Source organism: Equus caballus, chromosome 7, assembly GCF_041296265.1.
Source record: "Equus caballus isolate H_3958 breed thoroughbred chromosome 7, TB-T2T, whole genome shotgun sequence".
NCBI lineage: Eukaryota > Metazoa > Chordata > Mammalia > Perissodactyla > Equidae > Equus > Equus caballus.
The window spans coordinates 4,297,149-4,311,507 of NC_091690.1; the positions used below are offsets into that span (position 1 = coordinate 4,297,149).

The 14,359-nt window shown below is 51.3% G+C and overlaps 1 long non-coding RNA gene across 3 annotated transcripts in view; it reads right to left on the reverse strand.

The window, feature by feature from the left end:
• Positions 1–8,345, reverse strand: part of LOC111774196 (uncharacterized) — a 33,772-nt gene extending 25,427 nt beyond the window's left edge. For 2 of the 3 annotated variants that reach the window (XR_011440394.1, XR_002809007.2), the window contains exon 1: positions 8,229–8,345. This is a non-coding gene — a long non-coding RNA (uncharacterized lncRNA). The remainder of the gene's footprint in view (positions 1–8,228) is intronic. The other variant, XR_002809008.2, reaches the window with a different exon arrangement.
• Between the last annotated feature and the right edge of the window lie 6,014 nt (positions 8,346–14,359).

The following is a 14,359-nucleotide window of genomic DNA, read 5'->3' on the forward strand; positions in this document are numbered from 1 at the left end:
TTGTGTGTGTGTGTGTGTGTGTCCTCACAGACGTATGTATATGCACAGACACACGTGCATTTCCTTAGCTCCGTCTGCCCTGAGGGTCTAGAAGCAGCAGCACCCAGCGGTGGTGAGCACACTGAATGCCCAGACTTTGGTTTCTAAATCTCATCTAGCGCTGAAAGGAGCCAGGGCTGTTTGGAGAAGTTCTGATTCCGGGGCTGGCACAGGGAAAATAGAAGCCGGAATATCTTGTGCCAGAAAGCAAGGAAATTCCACCCCCACCCCCCAAACTGGGGACCTGTCCAAAGGGCAGAGGAGTCAGCCTGCTTGAAGGGCCTCCCACAGGCCGAATCTGGGGCAACGTGAGCATCAGGACAAATAATGCTAGTAACGGATTATCACCCACTGAATAATGGGACCCGTTGACAATACAAATCCAAGCAAATAGAAAGTAATAAATGAGTCGGGGAAGAGGGAAGCACTTCCTTACCACAGAAAGCCAACCAACCTAGGTTTGGGGGAATTAGAAAATCTCCACGTGGCAACCATTACAGGGGTGGCTGATTCGAGTTGGAGCCATCAGTGGCTGCTACGGTCGTGCTTGAAGATTTGATGAGAGGGGGGAATATTGGTGTCATCTGAGAATACCTCCCCACAAAGATCTGATCAACTATAAAGGGGGGAAACGTGAATCTAAGGTGGGGGAGCCCGAGAGACACCAACGTGACCCGGTGGTCAAGGTTAATGTCACCAGGGTGGGACCGGTCGTGCCCCCTGATACGCTGCACTGGAAAGAACATGGTTTCTGCCGTGTGGCTACCAGGAGGGCTGTAGCAAGGTGGAGGAATTTGGGGGTCGAGTGTGAAACATGACGTGACCTCAAGGTGGTGGCAGCACAGACAAGCTTTCTTGGGACGGGTGTGCATGCAGGGGAGCTGCCTCACAGCACGAAACCTTCCAGAGGCAACGGCCAGGGGCCACCACCCAGAAGGGGAGGAGGGCAAGGGGCCCCCCAGGGGAGAGGGGATGGGAAAGGGGGCTCATGAGTCTAGGTGATGCTGCCCAGCGGCCAGGTGGGGGTCTCCGGGTCAGAGAGCTCCGAAGGGCAGCGCCAGCTTGTGACTTTTACGGTTCTGGGGTTTATCTTATATATGACACGTGTCAGGTGCAGTTTCACGTGACATACAAAGTGGGCAGGCTCTAAATGGCTGAAAGTCTGCTTATTTGGGCAATATTTAAAACAACTGGATGTGTAAGGACGTAGGTTTGCTACCATCTTTCCCTTCCAAGGGTGTCTAACGTTGCAGCCTAACTTGACACGCCCTTGTGGCCCAGCAAATCATCTCTGCCAAGTTAAAAGGAGAAAACTGAGTTTGGCACCTATTTGCAAGCAAACGGCCTCAGGTGAGGTCATCAGAAACAATTGGAGCAAAGGGAGACCAGCCTCGTTAGACGGAAGGAAGGGCTGCTTTGGCTGGTGAGGGAGGCTGAGCGGGATTTGGGAGCCCAGGGGACTCAGTCATCGAAATCCTCCCAAATTATACCATTCCAATCCTCAGGTACCGCTTTCCTCAAATGCCCTAACTTTCACACAAAGATCTGGCAAGGTTGTGATAATTCAGCAACCTGCACCCGAAAGAGGTAAGAATCACTGGAGGCATCCACAGAAACGGATTCTCTGAACGTGATTTGAGGTGAGAATTTGAACTCAGAGTTTTTTTGTTTTTTGTTTTTTTGCTGAGGAAGATTTGCCCTTGAGCTAACATCCGCCGCCAATCTTCCTTTTTTTGTATGTGAGCCGCCACCATAGCACGGCCACTGACCAACGAGTGGTGTAGGTTCGTGCCTGGGAGCCAAACCCAGGCTGCCAAAGTGGAGCATGCCAAACTTGACCACTAGACCACCGGGGCGGGCCCATCAGAGCCTGCCATTTTGTAAGCCCTCCCGTGCTGTTGTAGATAGCCTGCCTACTCTAGTCCTTGTAATTCTGGCGTCTCCCATAACAATCTACTCTTCCTGTCCCTCAGCCCAGCAGACACTTGCCTTTAGTAAAAGAACAAAGGTGGAAAACTTTTGATCTGACAACTTACTATAAAGCTATGTAATCAAGACAGTGTGGTATAGCTGTGAAGACAGACATGCAGATCAATAAGACAAAAGACTCCAGAAATGAAAGCAGACATTTACAGTCAACTTTTTTTTTTTTTTTTTTTGGTGAGGAAGATTGGCCCCAAGCTAACATCTGTTGCCAATCTTCCACTTTTTGCCTGAGGAAGATTGTTGCTGAGCTAACCTCTGTGCCAATCTTCCTCTATTTTGTATGTGGGATGCCGCCACAGCGTGTCTTGATGAGCAGTGTGCAGGTCCGCACCCGGGATCCAAACCAGCAAACCCCAGGCTACCAAGGCGGAGCATGTGAACTTAACCACTATGCCACCGGGCTGGCCCAAAGTCAACTGATTTTTGAGAAAGGTGCCACAGTGGTTCAATGGAGAAAGGACAGTCTTTTCAACAAATAATGCTGGAATAAAATGCAAAAATAAACAAATAAAATGCTTTGGAAACTTAGACCTTTACCTCACTTCATACACAAAAATTAACTCAAGATGTATCCTACACCTAAATGTAAAAGCTAAAACTATAAAACTGCTCGGAAAAAAAAAAAAAGAGAAAATCTTGGTGCCCTTGGATTAGGTAAAAATTTCTTAGACATGATACCAAAGCAGAAACCATAAATGAATGACAAAATTGGACTTCACCAAAAGTAAAAACACTTGCCCTCAGACGATACTGTCAAGCAAATGTCAACTTTGAAAATGAAAAGACAAAGTATTTAAGAATCATGTATCTGCTAAAGGACTTGTAGCCAGAATATATAAAGAGCTGTTACAAATCAACAACAAAAAGACAAATGACTCGATTTAAAAATGGGCAAAAGATTTGAACGATATACAAATGGCCAAGAGGCACATGAAAAGATGCTCAATGTCATCAGCTATCAGGGAAATGCAAATCAAAACCACAATGAGGGGCCGGCCTGGTGGTGCCGCTTCAGTGGCTTGGGGTTCACTAGTTTGGATCCCAGGTGTGGACCCGGCACCGCTTGTCAAGCCATGCTGTGGCAGGCATCCCACATATAAAGTAGAGAAAGATGGGCACGGATGTGAGCTCAGGGCGAGTCCTCCTTAGCAAAAAGAGGAGGATTGGCAGCAGTTAGCGCAGGGCTAATCTTCCTCAAAAAAAAAAAAAAAAGACTGAGATAACACTTTATATCCACTAGGATGGCTAAATGAAACACCCGATAATACTAAGTGTTGATGAGGATGTGGAGAAACCGGAACGCTGCTCCGAGCTGCTGGTGGGGATGTAAAATGGGACGATCACCTTGGGGAGCAGTTTAGAAATTCCTTAAAATGTTAAACATGGAGTTACTATATGACCCAGCAACTCAGCTGCTAGGTAGACGCCCAAGAGAGATGAAAACACAAGTCTAGACAAAAGTTGTACATTGTACACGAATGTTCATAGTAGCATGTTCAGAATCACCTAATACTGGGGGGAAATCCACACGCTCATCAACTGATGAATCGGTAAGCAAACCATGGCTCATGCAGATAACAGTATCACTCAACAAGAAAATGAATCAACTATTGATACATGCAGATGAACTTACCCTAAACGGTGGAAGCCAGACACAAAAAAGTACATTGTATCATTCCACTGAGAAGAAATTTCTAGCAAAGGCAAAACTATGGAGACAGGAAGCAAGGCTGGGAGGAAGAGGACGGATCGCCCACAGGCACAAAGGACCTTTTGGGGTGACAGAAGTGTCCTACAACTAGATTGTGGGGATGGCTTCACATCTGTACAAATTAAAAATTGTACTAAAAAAATCATTTTACTGTACTCTTACAAGGGGTGGATTTTATGGTTTGTAAATTATAGCTCAAAAACTCATCGGTGGGGCAGGCTGGGCATGCTCCAGGGGCCACCCCTGGTTCCCCGCTCAAGAAGGCGCCATCATCTCTACAGCAGCTGACGGTGGAGTCACACCGCCCCTGCGGTAACCAGGAAAACCGCTCACGCCCAAGAAGCTGCTGAGTCAGGAAACGGCCGGGCAAAGCAGAGCACTGATGCCACCGAGGCTGGTCCCAGAATCCCGTCGTTTCGGCCAGGAACCACCCTGGCTCTCCCCACCCCAGGACTCGCTTCCAAATCGGTCATGATTAGTGGAACCCAAGTCATGGCCAGAACCTTCCTTCCGTGGAATTCTGGGGAATAGGTTTTAGCTTTTAGCCTTTGCTCATTGGAACGGGGTTGGGATCTCCGAGCCCGGATTTTTCATTCCACTTCACTGAACTGCATATGATGCGCAATCTTCTGTGTCTGGCGTCTTCCAGGTAGCATTAAGTTCATCTGCACGTATCAGTCATTCATTTACACGGCTGAGTAGTATTCCATTTTATGCATGACCATATATATCCATATGTATATCTTCTTTCGAGAAACGGCTATTCAAATTCTCTTCCCATTTTTAAACTGTTATCTTTTTATTGTGCGAAATAAGAGTTCTTTATGTATTCTGGTTACAAGTCCTCTGTGCTATTTGAATTACTACAGCTTTATAATATATTTTGATTTGGAAAAGACAAACTCTCCCTTTTTATCGTATTTTCCTTGCAACTTATTATCTATGTAAACTTGAAAACCAACTCCTCAAATACCATAAAAATTCCTGTTGGGATTTTTACTGAAATTGCATTTATATGGATTAACCTGGATTAACCTGGATAATTTTCACAATGTTGAGTCTTCCCATTCATGAATATGGTATCGTTTTCCATTTATTCATGACTTTTCTTTAGTAAACTTTACTTTTATACCTAACTATCCCATACAATTTTTGGTGTATTTAATTCTAGTTTTTGTGTTTCCATTGTGGGTGTGATTTTCCTTTTTTTAGGTGGTTAATGATATAGGAGAACATTGTTGGTTTTTGTATATTAATATTGTATCTGGACACATCACTGCTGACCTATTTCTCAAGGTGTTTATGCTTTTTACAAAGATGAGCATATCTTTGACAAATATTTTTTCACTTCAATATTCGTTCCTCAACAAGGAAATACAAATAGTTGATTATATTGTCCAAAAGATGCTTAAGCACAGTAGAGAAATATATGTATTTTCTCAGCGATTCTCACCCTGGCCTCATCATTCTGGCTGTTGTTTGAGAAATGACAAGCTACTAAGTTCAAAAAAGCTTTTCTTTTTATTTTTTTTTATTGTGGCAAACATAAAATTGACCATTTTATGTTAACCTACCATTTTAACCATGTTTAAGTATACATTTCAGTGGCACTAAGTATGTTACATTGGCTGTGCATGTTCTAACACTGAGACTCTGTCCCCATGAAACACCGACTCCCGCCCCTCCCCCAGCCCCTGGCCCCCCATCCACTTTCTGTCTCTGTGGATGTGGCTCCTCTGGGGACCTCCTCTGAGTGGATCACACAGTGTCTGTGTAATCTGGCTCACGTCCCTGAGCATCACGTCCTCCAGGTCCGTCCATGTGGGAGCAGGTGTCAGAATTCCTTTTAAGGCTGAATAATCCATTGTATGGATGGACCACATCATGTTGATCCACCCATCCATCGATGGACAATGAGTTGCTTCCTTTTGGCCATTGTGAATAACACTGCTGTGAACACAGGTGTGCCAGTATCTGTTGGTGTCCTCGCTTTCAATTCTCTTGGGTATGTATCCAGAAGTGGAATTGCTGGATCACACGGTAATTCTACTTTTAATTTTTTGAAGAACCAGAGAGGGCTTTAAATGATTTCTTAGTTGACCAATCTCAACAGCATCTGATGATATTTGAAAATGCAGCTGGACACACATCTGGGAGACTATCCTATCCACAGATCGTGCCTGGTGGGCAAACGAATTCATGAACCCCCAGGCACAGCGACTCAAACTCTCCGACCTTCTGGGAGCCCCAGGTCCTGCTGACCTGGCCCTGCTTTTTGAAACATTCTGCTTCCTTGGCTTCCGTGACGTCCCACCTTCCGTGCCTGCCTCCTCTACCTCATTACTCTTTTTCAGGCTGCCTCGTGAACTCTTTCACTCAAAACCAACAATGCTGGGCAGAGACTGCAGAGTCCCTCCAGCTGCCAGACTTGAACCCAAGACTTTGTCACCAGCTCCTCCCTGGGGACTGTCACCTTGGGGCCAATGTGTGAAGGGCCTTCTCAGGTGGACCCCAGGCCCCTAAGACTGGCCACTGCAATGGGGCAGCAGACCACGTGGCCATCACGGCTTTGGGCTGTGGAATCCACAGTGATGTCACAGGGGCTGGCCACGGCCAGGAACGTTCTGCACCGTACCCCCCTCTGGTTAGAGCAGGGGGGTGATCATTGCTTAACAAAAGAAGCTGGAGACAGGAGGCGGCATGGCCTTCCTGACAACAGAGAGGGGTGCAAATGTGCTGTGGGTGGAAGGTGGGGGCTGAGCACCCAGATATTTCAGCTTCTATCAGCGAAGAGCCAGTCTGCACACTGGGTGGGGGCTGGGCATAGAAGGTACCAGAAAACAATTCTTTACTAACACAGCCAGCAAGACCCCATGTCATCTGGCTCTCACCACCTGCCTTGTTTCATTTCCTTCTATGTCCCCCATTCTTCCTTATCCTCCAGCCCCAGTGGCCTTAACCACATTACTCTCTCAGATGCTTCTTTCTTCCTCCTCCGCTGGGTTAACTCCTACCTGTTATTTAGAGAAGCCTTCCCTGACCGCCCCCATGACTGGGTGGGACCCCCTGTGTCCCCACCCCTCCACTCAGCTGTAATTGCATTACAGGAATATCTGTCTGCCCAGTCCCAGGAGACCAGACATCCTCCAGACTGACAAACTGAAATGGCAAGCAATAGGATATATTGGAGTATATGAGGAAGCCATTTGGTGTAAACCTAATTTGGCCTGACTTTGTTTATCCAAAAGGGCCTGACTGTGGCCATTGAGCATGCACTGTCGATCTGCTTAGACATTTTGAGATAAAGATGCAACTTCCCTCCCCCTCCCAACGTTGGCACCTCAAAGATTAAGCATCTTTCCTTAGGCTGGGAACTGATTGCAGCGCTCATCTGGGACCGCCCAGCTCGAGGCAACAGACCTGCCACCCTGCTGTGTTCGCAGAGACAGCAGGCCTATCTGCTGTCTCCATCAGTCGCTGTGCCCACAGAGCAGCCTTGTGACTATTGTAAAAGGGACATTTCAATCATAAGTGAAACATCCTCTTTGAGGGTATACAACCACCCTGTATACCCCCACTTCTTTGGGGTGCTCTGTTCCTTTGTGGAAAGACTCTCCTGGGTTATAATCCTCACACTTTAGCTCAGAATAAACTCACCCAAATTTTCATTTATAGATTGGTTATGCATTATTTTCGTCGACAAGACCATGAGAACAGAGGCGCAGGGACTCTGGACACCGTCCTCACCCAAGATACTGAGTCCACTGGAGGAGAGAGCTCACAGGGCAGAGATGAAAGCCAGAGGCCGGGGGCTCCTCGGGCCCTGGGTGTGGCTGGTGGGAGGCCATCAGCGAGGCCAGTTTGACGGTGGGGGTCTGGCCCCTCGGGGATGAGCAAGGTCAGGACTGTGTGTGTGTACGGGGTCGGGGGGTGCTGCCTCTCTGCCGGGATGGGAGTAGGGGAGGGGGGTTGGGAAGGTGGTCAGCAGTTTTCAGAGGCGCCTGGTCCTCGTGGGGCCACGGCAGGTACAGCAGCCTGTTACCGAGCTGCCTGCCTGTTGGTGGGTTTGCTGCTGGGGGCATCCGTCCGTGCGCCTGTCCCTGCGTCCTCTCCCGTATCTCCCTGCTCATCTCTGCCTTTCTCCCTCCATCCCTGCGCCCCCTCCTCCCACTCGCCCCCCACTTTCTCCGGCCGCCTCTGCCTCCATCAGAGCCACGCATGCCCAGCCCCTGAGCCCCAGCGTGTCCCTCCCCTCCTCTCCCCTCCCCTCCCACCGGGGCCCGGCCGCCCCTGAGCCTCCCCCTCCCCGGCCCGCAGGCCGCCGCTACTGGACCAGCCGGCGCCACGGCGAGGTGCACCTGCGGCAGGAGAGGAACTCCTTCGCCGGCGAGGCGCCCCTCACCGTGCACGACATGGTCATGGGCACGGCCATCAGGTGCACCACCCTGGTCGCGCTCGGCTGCAAGCACAGCAACGGCTGGCACCTGCTCACCTACATGGAGTACTACGAGCAGCGCCGGCGTACTGCCAATGCCTTTCTCAAGGGCCGGCCTGCGCTTCTGCGCCTGCGCGCGGCGCCGTTCCTCCTCCTGCGCCTGCGCGCCGCTCCGACCCGCCCCCCCCCCTCCTGCGCCTGCGCTCCGCTCCGACGGGCCCTTCTTGCGCCTGCGCACCACCCCTTCCGTCCTCATCATTCCTTTCCTGCTGCGCCTGCGCGCTGCTCCTTCCCTTCCGCTCGGGCCCACGTCCCCTCTGCGTCCTTAGTTTGGCTGGTTTCTGTTGTTAGGCTGCCTGAGTTCCTGAGTTCGAATCCCAGCCCCGCCAATACCCGCGTTTTCCTGCTCAAATTACTTAGCCTCACTCATCAAGATATATACATTAAATGCGTGGCCTTGTTTGTTAAAAAAATTTACATAGCCTCACGTGCCTCAGTTTCCCCATCTGTAAAATAGGGATTTAACATATAAATAGGTAGGTATTTATATATGTATAATATAAAAATGTAAAAATTTATATATGAACATACCCATTTAACATTTTATTTTAAATTTAATATAAAATGTATTATTTTTGTATTGGCATGTTATATATAAATATATAAAATAAAATATATATAAAATATACATTATATATAATGTGTATTATATATAAACATAAATTTAAAATATAAATATATAAATACGTATATTTTATATATAAAATAAAATATAATAGCACATAGCACATAGCACAAAGGTTTGCTACAAGGATTCAGTGAGTTTACAGGGATCACATGGCCCCTGACACACACGAAGGATTGCATCGACGTTAGCTGCTTTTCTCACGATCGTTATTATGAATTGTGCCCCTTCTCCAGTGTGGCTCATTTCTTTAGCGAGGGGGCTCGTGATCACCCTGGCTACCCCCACCCCCGCCCACTCTCCATCACAGCTCCTTTTAACGTTTTCTGCCCAGCTCTCAGCGCCACCTGGTGCCCTGGTTGTATCGTTGATTTCTTTCGTCGGGCGGTTCCATGAGGGCGACGGGCCCGACTGCCCCGTTCAACTGTGGGCCCCCAAGATCGGGAACAGCAGCAGCCCCCCGGATGTGTGTTCAATGAATGAACGCCCATTTTTCAGATTAGAAAAGGGGATAAGAGACGTCAGGGACTTGTCTGATCAATGTAATAGATGAATAAATTATGCGGTAAGTAGATGGGGATCCGGAGAAAACTGAGTCAGGGAAGAGGGTAGATGAGCCATGAGTGGGGGGTGAAATTTTAACATATGGTGGCCAAGGAGAGCCTCCCTGAGAGACGGTGATATTGCAACAAAGACTTAAATGAGATGTGAGCTAGGGGAAGGTGTTCCAGACATAGGACACAGCCGTGCAAAGGCCCTGGGGCAGGATCATGCCTGGCGTGTTGGAGAAACAGCAAGGAGGTCGTGTGGCTGGAGCAGAGGGAGGAGGGGGAAAGAGGGAGGAGGGAGGGCAGGGAGGGGACGGGGCAGGTCGTGAGAGGCCTGCGGGGCTGCAGGGAGGACTCTGGCTTCTCCCCTGAGGGAAGGGGAAGCCTGGAGGGTTGTGGGCAGAGGAGGGTGGGCCCTGACTCAGGGGCTCCAGGGCGCCCTCTGGTGGGAGCTGCGGGGAGAACAGACCGGGTGGGAACAGAGAGAGAGTTGACGGTTGAGATGAAGATGGTGTCGACCTGGATGGTAGGGGGGGAGGGAATGAGAAGTAGATTCTGAAGGCAGAGGTGGCAGCGTATCTTGACGGGTTGTGTGTCCAAGAGAATGAAAGGTGCTGAGGGTGACCCAGATCTCTGGCCTGTGCCGCATGCAGGTCGGAGCTGCCGTGAACTGGGATGGAGGGAGGCTGGGGCGGGGGTACCACCAGCCATTCCATTCGGGCCACGTGGCATCTGAGACGCCTCTTTGATGAGGACACACGTGGGCAGCTGCATCCCAGAGTCTGGCGTGGAGGGGAGAGGCCCCACCCGGATCAGATGGAATCACCCGGTGCCAGGACCAATGGGTGGTGCGCCGTCTTGAATTTTCAAGTCAGATGTTGGCACAAATAATCACACACAGAGGCGGAGCTGCAGCTACGGAGATGTTCACCCCAACACTTTACCTGATAAAACTGGGGGGAAAAAAACTAGAACCCACCTAAGTATCGGGAGGATCATTAAATCATGACATTTCTGTACTACACCCTATTGCAGGGGTGTTACATTGGATACCGTAGAGAAACATTTAAAGACAGGGCAAAATAGTCAAGATGTGTAGTTTCGTGAACAACGATAACCTGTGCACAGTATTGCTTTGGTTTTGTCAAATATTGCTGCGTAAAAATGCCAGGGGACATTTTGCTTATATTTTCTCAGGGTTTATCAATCTCAGTCCTATTGACATTTGGGGCCAGATCATTCTCTGGGGTGGCGTCTGTCCCCTGCATGGGAGGCTGTTCCTCAGAATGCCTGGTGCCTACTCCCTCCATGGCAGCAGCATCCACTCCCCCAAAATACCTCCAGATGTCGCCAAATGTCCCCCCAGGGGGCAGAATCGTCCCCATTGGGAACCCCTGCTCTAGAGGAATCTGTGGTGGCTTAAGGATGGGGCGAATGGGTTATTTTGTCTGAGAACAGAAGCACAAATGGTCCACAGAAAAGAGGGCGCCCGGGGTCCTCAGCCTGAGGCTCCTGGGCGGGTGGGGCGGGCGCTGGCTGAGCGTCTGGGTCCCTCACGAGCGCCTCCTCCTGCAGCTGGGCCTGGAGCGCTTCCACGGCGTGGGGATCATAGGCCTCAACTCGGAGGAGTGGGTCATCGCCAGCATCGGGGCCATTATGGCAGGGTAAGAGGAACCTGGGCTCTCCCCAGGGTACATGGAGGCAGGAAGCTGCCAGCCTGGCAGAGGCGCATCCCCCCTCTGGAGACTGTTGGAGTCCCAGCAGAGTCCCCAGTTCAGGGAGCAGAGAACGACTGCCATTTAGTCTGTGCTCAGTGGCATTTGTCGAGGGCCCGGCCGTGGGCACCACCCAGCTCACTCTTCCTGACATTCTCCACCTGGTAAACTCTTATACATCCCGTGAAGCCCGGCTCCCATGCCCCCTCCTCCAGGAAGCCTTCCTTACTCCTCAGGGTTCCCCAGCACTGAGCCCTCCCTCCACCCGTCCAGACCACTGGGGACCCCATGGAGGGCAGAGTCCAAGCTTGGGCTGTCCTAGAGTCCCACCTTCAAACAGGGCACGTGTGGGTGCCGGGGTAAGTCTACCACACTCTATGCCCCACCTGAGGGACTTGCTGTCTCCCCTTTGGGCAAAACGGGCCTCCTGGGAGCGCTGCCATGTACCAGCAGGCCCTCGCCTCTTGGCTTCCACTTCCAGAGGCTTCTCTGTTGGCATCGTGTGCACCAACTCCCCAAAATCCTGCCAGATCATCGCCGAAAGCTCGGAGGTGAACATCTTTGTGGTCGACACCGACAGGCAGCTGCGGAAAATCGTCCAGGTCACTGACGCTGGATCCCGTTGTCACCCGCAAGCTCGGAACTGTGGATTCCACGGATGGGATGGTCCCTGAGGCCCCTGAGAAGTGGCCCCCTAAGGAGTGCGCTGTTCCTGCCATGTGGCCCTCCCACCTAGCGAGGGAGTGGTGAGAGATCCACGGGCACATGGGGCACCCGGAGGAGGTGGACATCTGAGTCCTGCCCACCCCTGTTCGGCCGCCCCAGGCTGTGTACCTTTTCTTCCCTCCCTCATACACCTATAACCCTATAGCATAAGGAGCCAGCGATGGTACAGCCAAGACCTTGGGGTCAGTGCCTGCCTGTGCCGCAGCCTCAGCAACTCCCTGTAAAATGGGGACCCCAAAAGGACCCACCACACGTGGACAGAAGCATGCAGTCAAAGACACCACAACACACCCACTTGGACGACTCAAATTTAAAAACAGACAATACCAAGTGTTGACAAGGATGTGGAGCAACCGGAATGCTCCTTCACTGCTGGTGGGAACGCGAGATGGTGAGGCCACTTTGGAAAACAGCCTGGCAGTTTCTTATCAGGTTAAACAAACACCTACTCACTGGTCCAGCCGTTCCCCTCCTGGGTGTGTACCCAGGAGAAATGACAACATCCGTCGGCACCTGCACGTGAATGTCTGTGGCTGTTCTATTCACGGTCACCAGGAACCGGAAACAGCCCAAATCTCCAACTAGGACCCAGTTGTTTTTCCACAATCTGGAGAAGAAAAAGTGGTTTATCCACATCCCTGAGCATCAGAAAGGATTGGACGCTCGAGACATGAAATGATGTGGCTGCATCTTAAATGTGCTGAATGGGAAGACGGGAGGCTGTGTTCTGTGTGATGGCGTCTACACGCGGCCCCAGAAAAAGAAAAGCCGTGGAGCAGAAATTAGATCAGCGGTTGCCGGGTTGAGAGGAGGGGGTTGGTCACAAAGGGGCCTGAGGGAACGTTTGGGGATGATGCGAATATTCTGGGTCTCGATGAAGGTGGTGGTTGCACCACCATGTATTTGTCGAGGTTTATAAAACAGTCCATCTCAAACAAAGGTGACCTCGGCGGCGTGGAAATGATTCCTCAGTGAATCCAACGTGTGCTCCGGTGGTGGGAATGCCAACTGGTGCAGCCGCAATAGGAAACAGTATGGAGGGTCCTCGGAAAATTGAAAATAGAACTACCCTGTGATCCGGCGAGCCCACTTCTGCGTGTACCATGCATCCCAAAGAATTGAAAGCGAGTCTCGAAGAGGTGTTTGCACACCCGTGTTCATAGTGGCATGGTTCACAGCAGCCGAGAGGGGGAAGCCGCCCAAGTGTCCATCAGCGGATGATGGATCAACACGATGTGGTCCATCCAGACAGTGGAATATTCTTCAGCCTTGAAAAGGAAGGAAATCCTGATACACGCTATGACACGGATGAACCTGGAGACATTTTGCTCCGTGAAAGAAGCCAGACACAAGAGACCACATACTGTGTGATTCCTTTTGTGGGAAATGTCCATTATAGGCAAATGCATAGAGACAGAAATAGGATTAGCGCTTACCAGGCAGTGGGGGAGGGGAGTGAGGGTAGGACTGCTCATGGGCTTGGAGCTTCTTTTTGGGGGTTGATGGAATGTTCTGGAAGGAGACAGAAGTGATGGTCACCCAACACTGTGAATGTGCTAAATGCCGCTGAACTGCCCACTTTAAAACGGTTTAAATGTTCCATTCGTGTGTATTTTGCCACAATAAAAAGGAGATCGGGGACCCCCCCTTGGAAGAAGTGTGGGGGGCTCGGGGCTTGGCTGTCACTGCTTCCATGTCCTGCGCCCGCTAAGCCCCCCATGTCTGGTGGATCCAGGCTACTTGAAGCACCTCAAGGCCATCGTCCAGTACAAGGAGGACATCCACACCCGGCTGCAGAACCTGTATTCCCTACGTCCTCACCGGGAGGTCGGGGTGGAAAGCCGTGGACCCTGGAGTGGAGGCCTCGGGCTCAAGGGGGCCACCAGGAGCCTCACCCCTGCGAGCCCGCCCCCCGTCTCTCCACAGTGGAGGGGGTTCCTGGACCTGGCGGGCAGCGTCTCGGACGACAGGCTGGACCAGGTCATCGACTCCCAGAAGCCCACCCAGTGCTGTAGCTTGGTCTACAGCCTGGCGGCCACGGGCCCCCTGAAGGCCGTAATGCTCAGCCACGACAACGTGAGTGTCGCGCCAGGAGGGGGCGGGAGGGGCCCGGGGGAGGTGACTTTGTGGCTCTGGGTGTCATCTGGACGCAGGAGAGCTCGTAGGGTTGAGAATGAAACGGGCTGCAGGTGACGGCTAAGAGCCTTGCAGATCACCTGGGCCGCAGCAGCCATTGCCCGGAGCCTGTCTTACAAGTGTCCCCCGGAGGAGCGGGAGGTCCTGGTGAGCCACCTCTCTCTCAGCGACACGGGGGCCCAGATCTTTCATGTGTGGATCTCCATCTGCGTGGCCGGAGCACTCTAGCTCGCCCAGCCCGAAGCTCTGAGGGTGAGGGGAGCTCCCCAGCTCCATGGTGCAGTGGGCGCACGCGAGGTTGGGGAGGGTGCCCGATGAGGGGTCTCCCTGAGTTGGGGGCTCAGCCCAGAACTGGAATCCTTGGCTTGCCCCCCAACT